The sequence below is a fragment of the Rana temporaria genome, chromosome 12, assembly GCF_905171775.1.
Source record: "Rana temporaria chromosome 12, aRanTem1.1, whole genome shotgun sequence".
Lineage (NCBI taxonomy): Eukaryota > Metazoa > Chordata > Amphibia > Anura > Ranidae > Rana > Rana temporaria.
Genome location: NC_053500.1, coordinates 28,906,441 through 28,919,051, shown reverse-complemented (window position 1 = coordinate 28,919,051; position 12,611 = coordinate 28,906,441). Strand labels below are relative to the sequence as shown.

At 45.3% G+C, this 12,611-nt stretch overlaps 1 protein-coding gene across 1 annotated transcript in view; it reads right to left on the bottom strand.

Annotated features, from left to right (window-relative positions):
• The window catches only part of ITGB3 (integrin subunit beta 3), a 115,666-nt gene that overhangs the window by 17,149 nt on the left and 85,906 nt on the right, over positions 1-12,611 (bottom strand). The window lies entirely within an intron of this gene.

Below are 12,611 nucleotides of genomic sequence, written 5' to 3'. Positions count from 1 at the left end.
AGTAACAATCTTTTTTTTTTTTTTTATCTCTATAAATAAAACAGATGCCTTGTGTTCCCACATTAGATTTACATAACTTATTTTAGAACGACATCAGACTTAATTTAATATATCATCACGCATCCAAACCTTTGTCTGATTCTAACATGAAAAATTGTCTTTAGATTCTCAATGTTTATTAAAGTGGTTGTAAACCCTTACAGACCACTTTCATCTACAGGTAAGCCTACATTAAGGCTTACCCGTAGGTGCTGGAAATATCTCCTAAACCTACACGGTTTAGGAGATATTTACAATGTCCCCGAACGGACAAGGAAGAGGGGTGAAGAATGGACGCTTCCAACCAGCGAGGAAACCAGTGACATCGCAGGCTTCGGTTCCAGGTAAGTGTCACATAATGGGCTACTATGCTTTACCTTTGCAGGGAAACAAAGAGGAAGTAAAACCTATCAGGGTTTACTTCCTCTTTAGGATATACAGTTTCAGGGAGCAGCATTCTTGGTAGGTACAGTAGGGTTAGGATGTTTTTAGAAGACTTTTTGCCTGTTCCTCTCCGTATTCACTATCACTACCAGTAATATATAACAGGGTGGGAAGGAGTTAAAAGTCCTTAAAAGTTGCAACTCGGGATAATCAACATAATTGGCAATAAAGGGTAGAAAAATAGGTAGGTCAAAGTACCTGTACATAGGTATAATAAAGTGTAATATAAAAGGTTCCAGTAAATATGTGTGGATATTTTCAGCCATAACAAAACATGAGAACAGGGGGAGAAAAAGGACTTTAAGGTGCTAAGCAAAAAACCCAAGAAAAAGAGCTTAAAAACATAAAAACATATAAAATATAAAATGTAACAGTGCCATTCCTGAAAAGAATAGGAGAGGTAACTGTCAGCGCAGATACAAAGTACATATATGGGTAGGAGTATGGTGATTAGTCCATTGGAAATAGTAGTAACAGGAAGTTCAATGGTTAAAAATGCAGGTGATGTGGCTGTTCAATGGCGGCTGCTGTCCTCAGAGAGCTGACTCTGTGGTAAACAGAAAAGGGGTAGAGAAAGGAAGCGCCACCTAAGTGCAGTATTAAAGAGGTTCTTTTAATGACACATTGTAAAAAACACACTTACAAGAAGGTAAGGAAAGAAGGCTCATCTGTAACATCCTGTAGTCCTCGTCCCGGATCCATGGGCTGCTTTAGAAGTGAAGAAAGCAGATTGTGTGGAGTCTTCAGGCCTGAAGACTCCACACAATCTGCTTTCTTCACTTCTAAAGCAGCCCATGGATCCGGGACGAGGACTACAGGATGTTACAGATGAGCCTTCTTTCCTTACCTTCTTGTAAGTGTGTTTTTTACAATGTGTCATTAAAAGAACCTCTTTAATACTGCACTTAGGTGGCGCTTCCTTTCTCTACCCCTTTTTTCCATTCCTGAAAAGGCTCTATTTCCTGCCAAGCCCTATTCACCATGTACATACAGCATAATGCACATTTCCACAAGTATCTATAAAGAACTGATGTAGAATTCAGAACGTAACGCAGGAAAATTGTTGTAGATCACAACGCATTTCACAGTTTTAGTACCTCCTCAGTAGACCAAACAACATAATATGTCAATGTGAATGTGGCATCACATCCAATTGTGTTGGGGGGGGGGGTTGTGATGTTACCCTAGGTCCTAGGATAACCCACAGTATGGAGAGCAATGGACTGGAGAAAAAAGTGTTGATGGCTCAGTGGAGCTCGCTCCGATAGTTCAAACATGCACCTTATTGCTTCAAGGTATAAGTGGCTATTTATGAGAGGGTAAGCCTTCCATTTGAGATAGGAGACACATTTTGCACTGCCACCAAACAACTTCAGAAGCATGCAATCCCATCACGGCCAATGCCATCAAAACTGGTTAAAAATACATTTTTGTGGCATCCTGAATCAGAATTTGCATCATAACATATATCATTTCAATATATCCAACTATTGCACTAAACTACACTGTGCATAGTGGATACCCATCAGTATTTTGCCAACATAGAAAAGCTAGTAACGAATCTGAAAACTCTGGATCCAAGACCAGGTATGGCCAATTCTTTGGTGCAGGATGCACATGCACATCCACCGCTTTTTAAACTAGCACAGCAAAAGTTCCAGACTAGACTTTCTCAGTCTTTTTGTCCTGGAGAACCATTGAAATAATCTTTAGATTTCCCCGGAGGGACTCTTTCTGAAATTTTTTATTTATGCAGCTCAAGGTACTTTAGCTGATCAGTACATTGGAGATTTGTTTTTTTACGAAAACAATGAACCATGTAGAATACATAGAGTATTTGACTTCCACAGCAGATACTCTTTTAACACTCTTCTATTCTTTAAGATATAATAATGTTTAGTAATAATCCTGAAATTTTATTTATTACAGGTACTTATATAGCGCCAACAATTTATGAAACTCTTTACATATGTATAGTACATTCACATCAGTCCCTGCCCTCAAGGAGCATACAGTCTAAGGTCTTTAAGTCGCCTTTATATTTACACATACTGAAATCAATTCAGACAAGAGCCAATAAACCTATCATCATGTCTTGGAGGAAACGCATACAGGCACAGGGAATACATGCAAACTCCAGGCAGGTAGTGCTATGGTTGGGATTTGAACTGGTGACCCTAGCGCTGCCAGGCAAAAGTACCCAGCCCTTAGCCACTATGTGGTAATAAATAATATTAGTAAACACAAAAGAACCACTAATGTCAGTAGAGAAATGCCTCCTTGCATTTGTGACCAGTGGAGAAATGCCATCTTTATTGGTAGTCACTAGTCAGTAGAAGAAAAGCCCCTTACATTGGTAGCCAATAAAGAAATGCCCTGTCACACTTGTGGTTAGCAGAAGAAGAACCCCTTATGTTACTGAACAGTGTGGAAAACTTAAATTGAGGATCAGTGGAAAAGTGTCCCCGTACTTTGATGGATGGTGTAGACGTGAACCTTTACATTGGTTGTCCGTGGGAAATTCTGCTCGTAAATATAGGTGGGAAACTATGTAACTGCTCAAAGAACTTCTGAAGGCAACCTCAGGTTCTACAGAACCCTGGTGGAGGAAGTATGTGCTAGTTAGATGGTGGTGAATTTCAAGTTTTATTAGCATTAGCAATCTTAAAAAAGCTTTAGTCAGTATATGCTGCTGCCTGTGACCACAGAGCTGTAAGGATGCTGGTGGCAGTCCTGAGAGACACTAAAATCCTGAGAGACCCCCCCAAGAATGAAGAGCCAGCTGTTGGTATATGCTCCCTTATATGTATTGCACATCCTGTACTCAGATAGCAAGGCTACTACCTGAGCCGGCTCAGAATTAGAAGACATGTCACTTATACCATTTCTAATCATGGAAAGTTTTGATAGAACAAGAAAAAATAAACTCTTCTTTACAGTGTAACATGAATTGTGATGCATGCAAACTGTGTAGCATTATAGCCAAGTTAACAAATTTGTAATGTTTATAAATTACAAAAAATAACATTTTAATGGCTACTTATCCCACACAAACTGTCTCATATCCTGGTATTTAACCACAATTATATCTTCTTCCCATGGAATGGCTTACTGTTCCCTGTAATTTAGTAAAAATAAACTCCCCAGTGTTTCACAATAGCAACTCTCTAACATTATTAAATTGTTATTTCTAAAAAATCAGTTTATGCCTATTCATACATGTAGAGATGTCTGTATTAATCTCTCTGTAAGCCATGGTTAGGATAACCAGAAGTGGTGGATGCTCATGGGCTTGTGCCTTCCCTCCACACTTGTTGGTGCAGAAAATTATCAGTGAGCGGTGGCAGCAGGAGACAAGAGACATGTACTGAGACAACACTGGCATTTTGTTTTTAATTTTTGTCACCAGCGCCACTAATGTGTACAAATACAATCAAGTCATTATCAATGAAACACGTTAAGGAGGGGAGACATCATGTTACCAGCTGTACATTCGGCAGTTCAATAAAAGTATTCCCGGAGAATGAGGCCCCGTACACACATCCAAGAAACTCGACGAGCAAAACACATCGTTTTGCTCGTAGAGTTCCTTGTGAAGCCGCCGAGGATCTCGGCGAACCAAGTTTCCCCATTGACTAACGAGGAAATAGAGAACATGTTCTCTATTTGGCTCGATGAGTTCCTCGTCGGTTTCCTCGGCCAAAAGTGTACACACGACCGGTTTCCTCTGCAGAATACGGCTCCCATCGAGTTTCTGGCTGAATTCTCCCGAGAAACTCGGTCGTATGTACGGGGCCTGAGATGTTTGTGTGTGGCAGTGGCTCCCCATTTATCAATAACTTTCAATAATAAGTGGAGACAAACTTTGGAGCCAGCCGCCAGGACATTCTTTGTGACTGCACGAGGCATAGATCTGGAGTAATGCCACTTGTTTGAGAAGGTAAAACTGAAAATAATTATTTTTTTAAATTCCTGTTGTAGGACACCAACGCCATTATTGTGGACAATTGTCTCGTACACCCGACCGGTTTTCCCCGCAGAAAACTGCCATGAGAGCTCTTGGCCGGGAATCCCGGCCCAGTGTATGCTCTATCGCAGTTTTCCCAACAGGTAAACTCCGGGGGGGAAAAAAGAGAACATGTTCTCTTTTTTTCCTGCCGGGATTCCCGGCGGTCTTTTCCTATGGGAAAAACTACGATGGAGCATACACACGGCCGGGATTCCCGGGCCGAACCTTTCACCACAGTTTTGCCTACAGGAAAACCTCTCGGGGGTTATCCTCAAAAGAGATACTCCGACTTAACTGCTGTTCAGTCTGTGTGTAACTTTGGAAACGATCCTCAAAAGGCTTTTTCCAAAGTTAGACAGAAGATCCGGCATGTGTAATTGAATTACACTGCCGAATCTTAGGATGCAGTACCGCATCCGCCGCTGGGGGCATTTCGAGTCGAAATGCCGTTGCTAGTATGCAAATTAGCACTTAAGGCGATCCACAAAGCTTTCTAGCTTCCTTTTTGCGCCGTAAGTGTTATTTTGCAAGTGTAAAATTAGGGCTCGTTCTACAAAGTGTAAAGTTAGTCACACCTTGTAAAGGCCCATTCCAGCGACGGCATTTGGTATGCTTTCCCGAGGGAGAACTCCACGTCAATTTGTAAAAACAAAACCGGCATGGGTTCCCCCCCAGGAGCATACCAGGCCCTTAGGTCTGGTATGGGTTGTAAGGGGACCCCCCCTACGCCGAAAAATCGACGTAGGGGTCCCCCTACAATCCATACCAGACCCGTATCCAAAGCACGCTACCCGGCCGGCCAGGAAGGGAGTGGGGACGAGCGAGCGCCCCCCCCCCTCCTGAGCCGTGCCAGGCCGCGTGCCCTCAACATGGGGGGGGTTGGGTGCTCTGGGGCAGGGGGGCGCACTGCGGGCCCCCCCACCCCAGAGCACCCTGTCCCCATGTTGATGAGGACAGGACCTCTTCCCGACAACCCTTGCCATTGGTTGTCGGGGTCTGCGGGCGGAGGCTTATCGGAATCTGGGAGTCCCCTTTAATAAGGGGGCCCCCAGATACCGGCCCCCCACCCTAAGTGAATGGATATGGGGTACATCGTACCCCTATCCATTCACCTGGAGGCAAAAAGTAAAAGTTAATAAACACACAACACAAGGCTTTTTAAAATATTTTATTATTCTGCTCCGGACGCCCCCCCTGTCTTCGTTATTAGCTCAATTACCAGGGGGGGCTTCTTCTTCCGCTCTCCGGGGGTCTTCTCCGCTCTCCGGGGGGGGTTTCTTCTTCCGCTCTCCGGGGGGGGGGCTTCTCCGCTCTCCGGGGGGGGCTTCTCCGGACTCCGGGGGGCTTCTTCCATCTTCTCCCCTCTTCCGCTGTTGACTCGGCGAACCCCGGTTCTTCTGCAGATGTCCGGTGCCTTCTTCTTCAGCGCTGGCTGCCTGCTATGTTTGTGTGTTAGCTCGATTTCAAACAGGCAGCCAGCGCGGTCTTCTGTGGCGTCAGGGTCTTCTCTTCCTTTCTTCCGATGTTGCCTCGTCGCCTGTTGTCGCTGTAATGATGGAAGCGCGCCTTGCATCCCATTTATATAGGCATCACCGTCCCATCATGCTCCGGCAGGTACCCACGTGGTGGGTGCACGTGGGTAGGCACCCACCACGTGGGTACCTACCGGAGCATGATGGGACGGTGATGCCTATATAAATGGGATGCAAGGCGCGCTTCCATCATTACAGCGACAACAGGCGACGAGGCAACATCGGAAGAAAGGAAGAGAAGACCCTGACGCCACAGAAGACCGCGCTGGCTGCCTGTTACTAATCGAGCTAACACACAAACATAGCAGGCAGCCAGCGCTGAAGAAGAAGGCACCGGACATCTGCAGAAGAACCGGGGTTCGCCGAGTCAAGAGCGGAAGAGGGGAGAAGATGGAAGAAGCCCCCCGGAGAGCGGAGAAGCCCCCCCCCGGAGAGCGGAGAAGACCCCCGGAGAGCGGAGAAGACCCCCGGAGAGCGGAAGAAGAAGCCCCCCCTGGTAATTGAGCTAATAACGAAGACAGGGGGGGCGTCCGGAGCAGAATAATAAAATATTTTAAAAAGCCTTGTGTTGTGTGTTTATTAACTTTTACTTTTTGCCTCCAGGTGAATGGATAGGGGTACGATGTACCCCATATCCATTCACTTAGGGTGGGGGGCCGGTATCTGGGGGCCCCCTTATTAAAGGGGACTCCCAGATTCCGATAAGCCTCCGCCCGCAGACCCCGACAACCAATGGCAAGGGTTGTCGGGAAGAGGTCCTGTCCTCATCAACATGGGGACAGGGTGCTCTGGGGTGGGGGGGCCCGCAGTGCGCCCCCCTGCCCCAGAGCACCCAACCCCCCCATGTTGAGGGCACGCGGCCTGGCACGGCTCAGGAGGGGGGGGGGCGCTCGCTCGTCCCCACTCCCTTCCTGGCCGGCCGGGTAGCGTGCTTTGGATACGGGTCTGGTATGGATTGTAGGGGGACCCCCTACGTCAATTTTTCGGCGTGGGGGGGTCTCCTTACAACCCATGCCAGACCTAAGGGCCTGGTATGCTCCTGGGGGGGGAACCCATGCCGTTTTTTTCTTTGAAAATGGGCATGGAGTTCTCCCTCAGGAATGCATGCCGCTGTCATTTTTTTTTTCCCCGACGCAACTTTAAGCCGTCGCGATCCTCAAAACTCGGCGTAACGTAACTTCGCGCATGCGCAGTACGGCCGGCGCGGGAGCGCGCCTCATTTAAATGGGACTCGCCCCATTTGAATAGGAACGCCTTGCGCCGGCGGAATTTTAGTTACACAGCCTGAAATTTCTAGATAAGTGCTTTGTGGATCAGGCACTTAGGTAGAAACTTTAAGGCAGTGTAACTTAAATTGGATTTTTTAAGTTACGTCAGGTTTTTGTGGATCTGGCCCCTCGTGTGTACAGGGGGAAAGTTACTGAGCAGGTTCTTGGTTTTCCTCTTAGGATTCCCGGCGGACTTTTTACCCCCGGGAATCCCGTACGTGTGTACGAGACATGTGGGAACATGTCTACGATATGGTGGATAGGAAGGAAACAATGATGTGGACAGTATTTCAATAATTGTTATGCAAATGATGATATGATCAAATTCCACAGAATAGCACTTGGTAGCTATGGTAGATACACAATGAAGTCTTTCGACAAAATATTCAAATGCATATAAATTACACTCAAAACGAAGATCAGACTTGTCTATGCACTTATTTTGACAACTGGCAAATACGGTTGTGAAAGCTGGACACTACAGAAACAGGATAGAAAGAATACCGACTCATTTGAACTTTGGTGGTGGAGAAGGATTGTATGTGTGCATGATTTTGAAAGAGATCAAACTGCCTATGTCACTAAAAGCCCAAATGATGGAGTTACGCTGTCATGCTGGTTATGCTGTTAGAAGAGAGGGATCACTAAAGAAGGAAATAATGTTTGGGAAGATCAAAAGACCCAGGTGAAGAGGCTAGTACTAGGTGGTTGGACACATTGGGCCGGATTCAGATACAATGGCATATCTGTCCGGCCGGCGTAACGCATCTTAGATACGTTACGTCGCTCTAACTTTGGGCGCAAGTTCCGTATTCATAAAGAACTTGCGCCCTAAGTTACGGCGGCGTAACGTATGTGGGCCGGCGTAAGCCCGCCTAATTCAAATGGGGATGTTGGAGGCGTGTTTTATTTAAATTTTGCTTGCCCCCGCGTATTTTACATTTTTTTTGAATGGCGAATGCGCCGTTCGTGAAAACATCCCAGTGCGCATGCTCGAAAATCCGCCGCAAAACGTCATTGCTTTCGACGTGAATGTAAATTACGTCCAGCCCTATTTGCAAACGACTTACGCAAACAACGTAAAATTTCAAAACTCGGCGCGGGAACGACGGCCATACTTAACATTAGCTACGCCTCATATAGCAGGGGTAACTATACGCTGGAAAAAGCCGAACGCAAACGACGTAAAAAAAAAGCGCCGGGCGGTCGTTCGTTTCTGAATCGACGTACATAGTAATTTGCATATTCCTCGCGTAAAAATACGGAAGCGCCACCTAGCGGCCAGCCTGAAATTGCAGCCTAAGATACGACGGTGTAAGACACTTACACCTGTTGGATCTTAGGGATATCTATGGGATATCTATGCGTAACTGATTCTCTGAATCAGGTGCATAGATACGACCGAGCGCACTCAGAGATACGACAGCGTATCAGGAGATACGCCGTCGTATCTCTTTCTGAATCTGGCCCATTGACTACAGCTGTGGGGACGACACTGGAAGATCTCGGCAGACTAGCACAAAGCCAACTTCTTTTTAGAGCTCTCATTCTTCAAGCCGAATAAAACATAAAATTGGTCGCACACTGGAACTCCAACATATCTTGATGTCATCTTTATTGTCAAAAGGGTCAGACAAATACAGGCAATATTAGACGCGTTTCACAAGCGACAGCTTGCTTGTTCACAACAACACAAGATAAGTTGGCGTTCCAGTGTGCGACCAATTTCTTGTTTTATTGATCTTCCACGGTGGTGAGCCGAGGTCTGCATCTGTGATCTACCTTGCACCTGATTCTGCCTGGAGCGATGTGCTTCTCCTTGTTCATTCTTCAAGCCACTAGGAGACTCAGACTCGAGTTGATGGATAATATTAATAATAGTGCACAATTATTGCCAAACTAAGGGCACTGGAGAATTTAGGTACATTATTAAAAAAATTTAGGGCTAGATTCACATAGATTAGCGGATCTTTAGATCCGCGTAATCTATGTGATTTACGATCCGCCAGTGCACTTTTGCGAGGCTAGTGCAGTATTCACAAAGCACTTACCTCGAAACTTTCACCGGCGGATCGTAACTCCCCCGGCGGAATTCAAATTCCGCGGCTAGGGGGAGTGTACAATTTAAATCAGGCGCGTTCCCGCGCCGATTTAACTGCGCATGCGCCGCCGGCGAAATTTCCCAGTGCGCATGCTCCAAATGACGTTGCTAGGACGTCATTGTTTTCGGCGGCAACGTAAATTGCGGCCATCCGTATTCCAGACCGACTTACGCAAACGACGTAAAAATTTGAAACTCGGCGAGATCCGGCGTCGTATCTCTTGATGAATCTGGCCCACAATGTCCAGTAGTGTTTTCTCAGATGCCCCTGGCTTAGGACAGGTATGCATATGCACAAACAAGGAATAAACTTATCATTTAGTTAAGAGTTGTGAATGCGAGGCTTCTGATGTAACTTTTAATACCAGAATTGGTATATATATTTCTAGACAGCTGACTCAGCATAAAAGGGTGGTTCCACTAGCCACAGACTGACGCATTGCAAAGTCCAGAACTGAGACATCGGGCACTCCCACAGACCTGCATTCACATCCTCTATTCCTTGCGTGTTCAATGATCAATCCATTACAGTCTGTGAGTTGTGTGACACAGTAGTAGGTTATCTTTAGGTAATCCATGCTTTATTAGTCTGGTTGCAAAAAAGTTGTCCAGAACTTTCATTGAATCTCTTAAGATGTTGGTGAATTGAAGTCTCTTCAGCTGTTTATTTTCCCTTCATACAAGGAATGTTGAATCACGCCACTGTAAACTTTTGTAATAATTTTTCCCAGTATATGGCCTTCCCTGGCTAAAATAAGCTAATTATCCAGTTGTGTATTTCCTCCTGACATCTTTTGTCATCTAATTTTAGTCCATACAAGAAAGCTAATAGCAAAAAGACAGCAATATGTTAAATTAGGGATAATAGGGATTGAACTTTACACCATTTTGTTATCTTTGTTTGCTCCACCATGTGCAAACATTTAACATAGCTGTGGTTGTACTTTCTTTCTAAAATTCTACGTTTTGCTTATGACCTTACTTGTCTCCATAATATTTATAGCTATTAGCTGTTTGTAGGGCAGAACCATTCGTTTTTCACACAGAGGCGTTTGATAGCAGCAATGCGAACCCCTAGTTCCAAAACATTATTTTCTGTTGCATTTCTGGAACGTGAAATGGAAGGTAATATGGTTTCAAGTCTAGGTATGTTTTTCCTTAATGCATTCCCTGCATTAAAGTCAAGGACACCCCACTATTTGTTCACCCTCCCATACATTGAGCCCAGGTTCACACTGGGTACATTTTTCTTCGATTTGAGATGCGATTTCACATGTGAAATCGCATCTTAAATCGGCGGCATTTGCCGGCAATGGCACTGTCCTAATCGGTGCGACGCCGCATATGCGGCGCTACACCGATTTCAAGAAGTAGTTCCTGTACTACTTTTTGCGATTTCTGGCCGCGATTTACATTGACATCTGTGCAGACACCTGCACAGATGTCTCTTAAATCGCGGCCGAAATCGGGACTGCCGGCGGGAGTGAAATCGTGAGAATCGTGTGAACCAGGGCTAAACAAAAGTAAATATCTGACACCTCTCACGGTCAAGGGCTGTCCCTTCCCGGCAACCCTGCTCTCCTCTCTCCATAGGTTCCTGCTTCTGTCTGACTTTAATATCACTTTAATGTCCCCAATAGAACACATACAATAAAAAATAGAATTGTATTAAAGTGGAGTATCGGCCGAAATATACGACTTTTAGGATAAAATTCCCCTAGAATACTAATGCCTTGTGCAATGTAACAAAGGTATGCCGTATTCTATGCCCAGTTTTCTATTTGTTTTCTATTTGTGCAGCATCGTTTTCTTAATTTGTGAAGTTCCTTCACATAGCAGCCATCTCCAGTGTGGGCATCTGAAGCCACAGTGTGCTTTTTCCTGGATTCCGTGCATGCTGGCTAACCAGCATGCACCTGCCGATCTTGCGCATGTGCAGTGCTGTGCAATTTTGTTCAGCTTGGCATGGCACAGCCATGCCAAGCTGACCAAGATTTTCAAATAGAAGCCAATGTTAAATGTTACTGGAGCCATGCAATTCCAAGCTGGCCAAGAATTTCCGGAAATGACGCACGGTGCTGCGGCCTCCTAGAGGAGGAAGTGAAATTAGATATAGGCATTAATCAGGTAAGTGAACAGAAAAAAAAAAGTAATTTGCCAATTAATTTTAAGGGTGCACATTAGTTCTGCATGGGTGGAACTCTGCTTTAATATGATTATATTTATATCAGTAAAAGCAGCTACAGAAACTGTGGCCCAGATTCTCAATGGCGTTACGACGGCGCAACACCATTTGCGCCGTCGTAAGTCCTAATCTGGCCCCGGGTATCTATGCGACTGATTCTTAGAATCAGTTACGCATAGATACCCATTAGATCTGACAGGCGTAAGGCTCTAACGCTGTCAGATCTTAGATGCAATTTTTTTTCCCGCCGCTAGGTGTCGCATCGTCGTTTTCCCCGTCGTCTATGCAAATTAGGTAATTACGCGAGATTCCCGAACATACGCGCGGTCGACGCTGAGAATTTACGACGTTTCCGTAGCTTAAGCAACGCGTAAAGTTGCCCCTGCTATTATGAGGGGCAACCAATGTTAAGTATGGCCGTCGTTCCCGCGTCGAAATTTAAAAAAATGACGTCGTTTGCGTAAGACGTCCGTGAATGGCGCTGGACGCCATTTACGTTAACGTCTAAGCAAATGACGTTGGGTCGACGTCATTTAGCGCAATGCACGTCGGGGAATTTACCCGACGGAGCATGCGCAGTACGCTCGGCGCGGGAGTGCGCCTAATTTTAATGGTGCCCGCCCCATTTGAATTGGGCGGGCTTGCGCCGAGCGCTTTTACGATACACCGCCGCAAGTTTACGGGTAAGTGTTCTGAGAATCAGGCACTAACGCTGTAAACCTGCGGCGGTGTAACGTAAATCACATACGTTACGCTGCCCAGGAGCAACGTAATTGTATGAGAATCTGGGCCAATGTCTTTAGAAAAATTATGCCTGTGGGAAAATTAATGCAAAGCAAAGCACATTTATGTAGAAAAAAAAAAAAAAAAAAAAAAAAAACAATTCTTGTTTGCCATTATAAAGAGAGTGTAATGTGATCTGACCTGGCCGGGCCACTTAGGAAAGGTTAAAGTGCAAATCCTCCAGTATTGTGTGTCATTGTGTGCATGTGCAAGTGAGAACAAGCTGTGGATTCCTCACATAGCTCAGGAG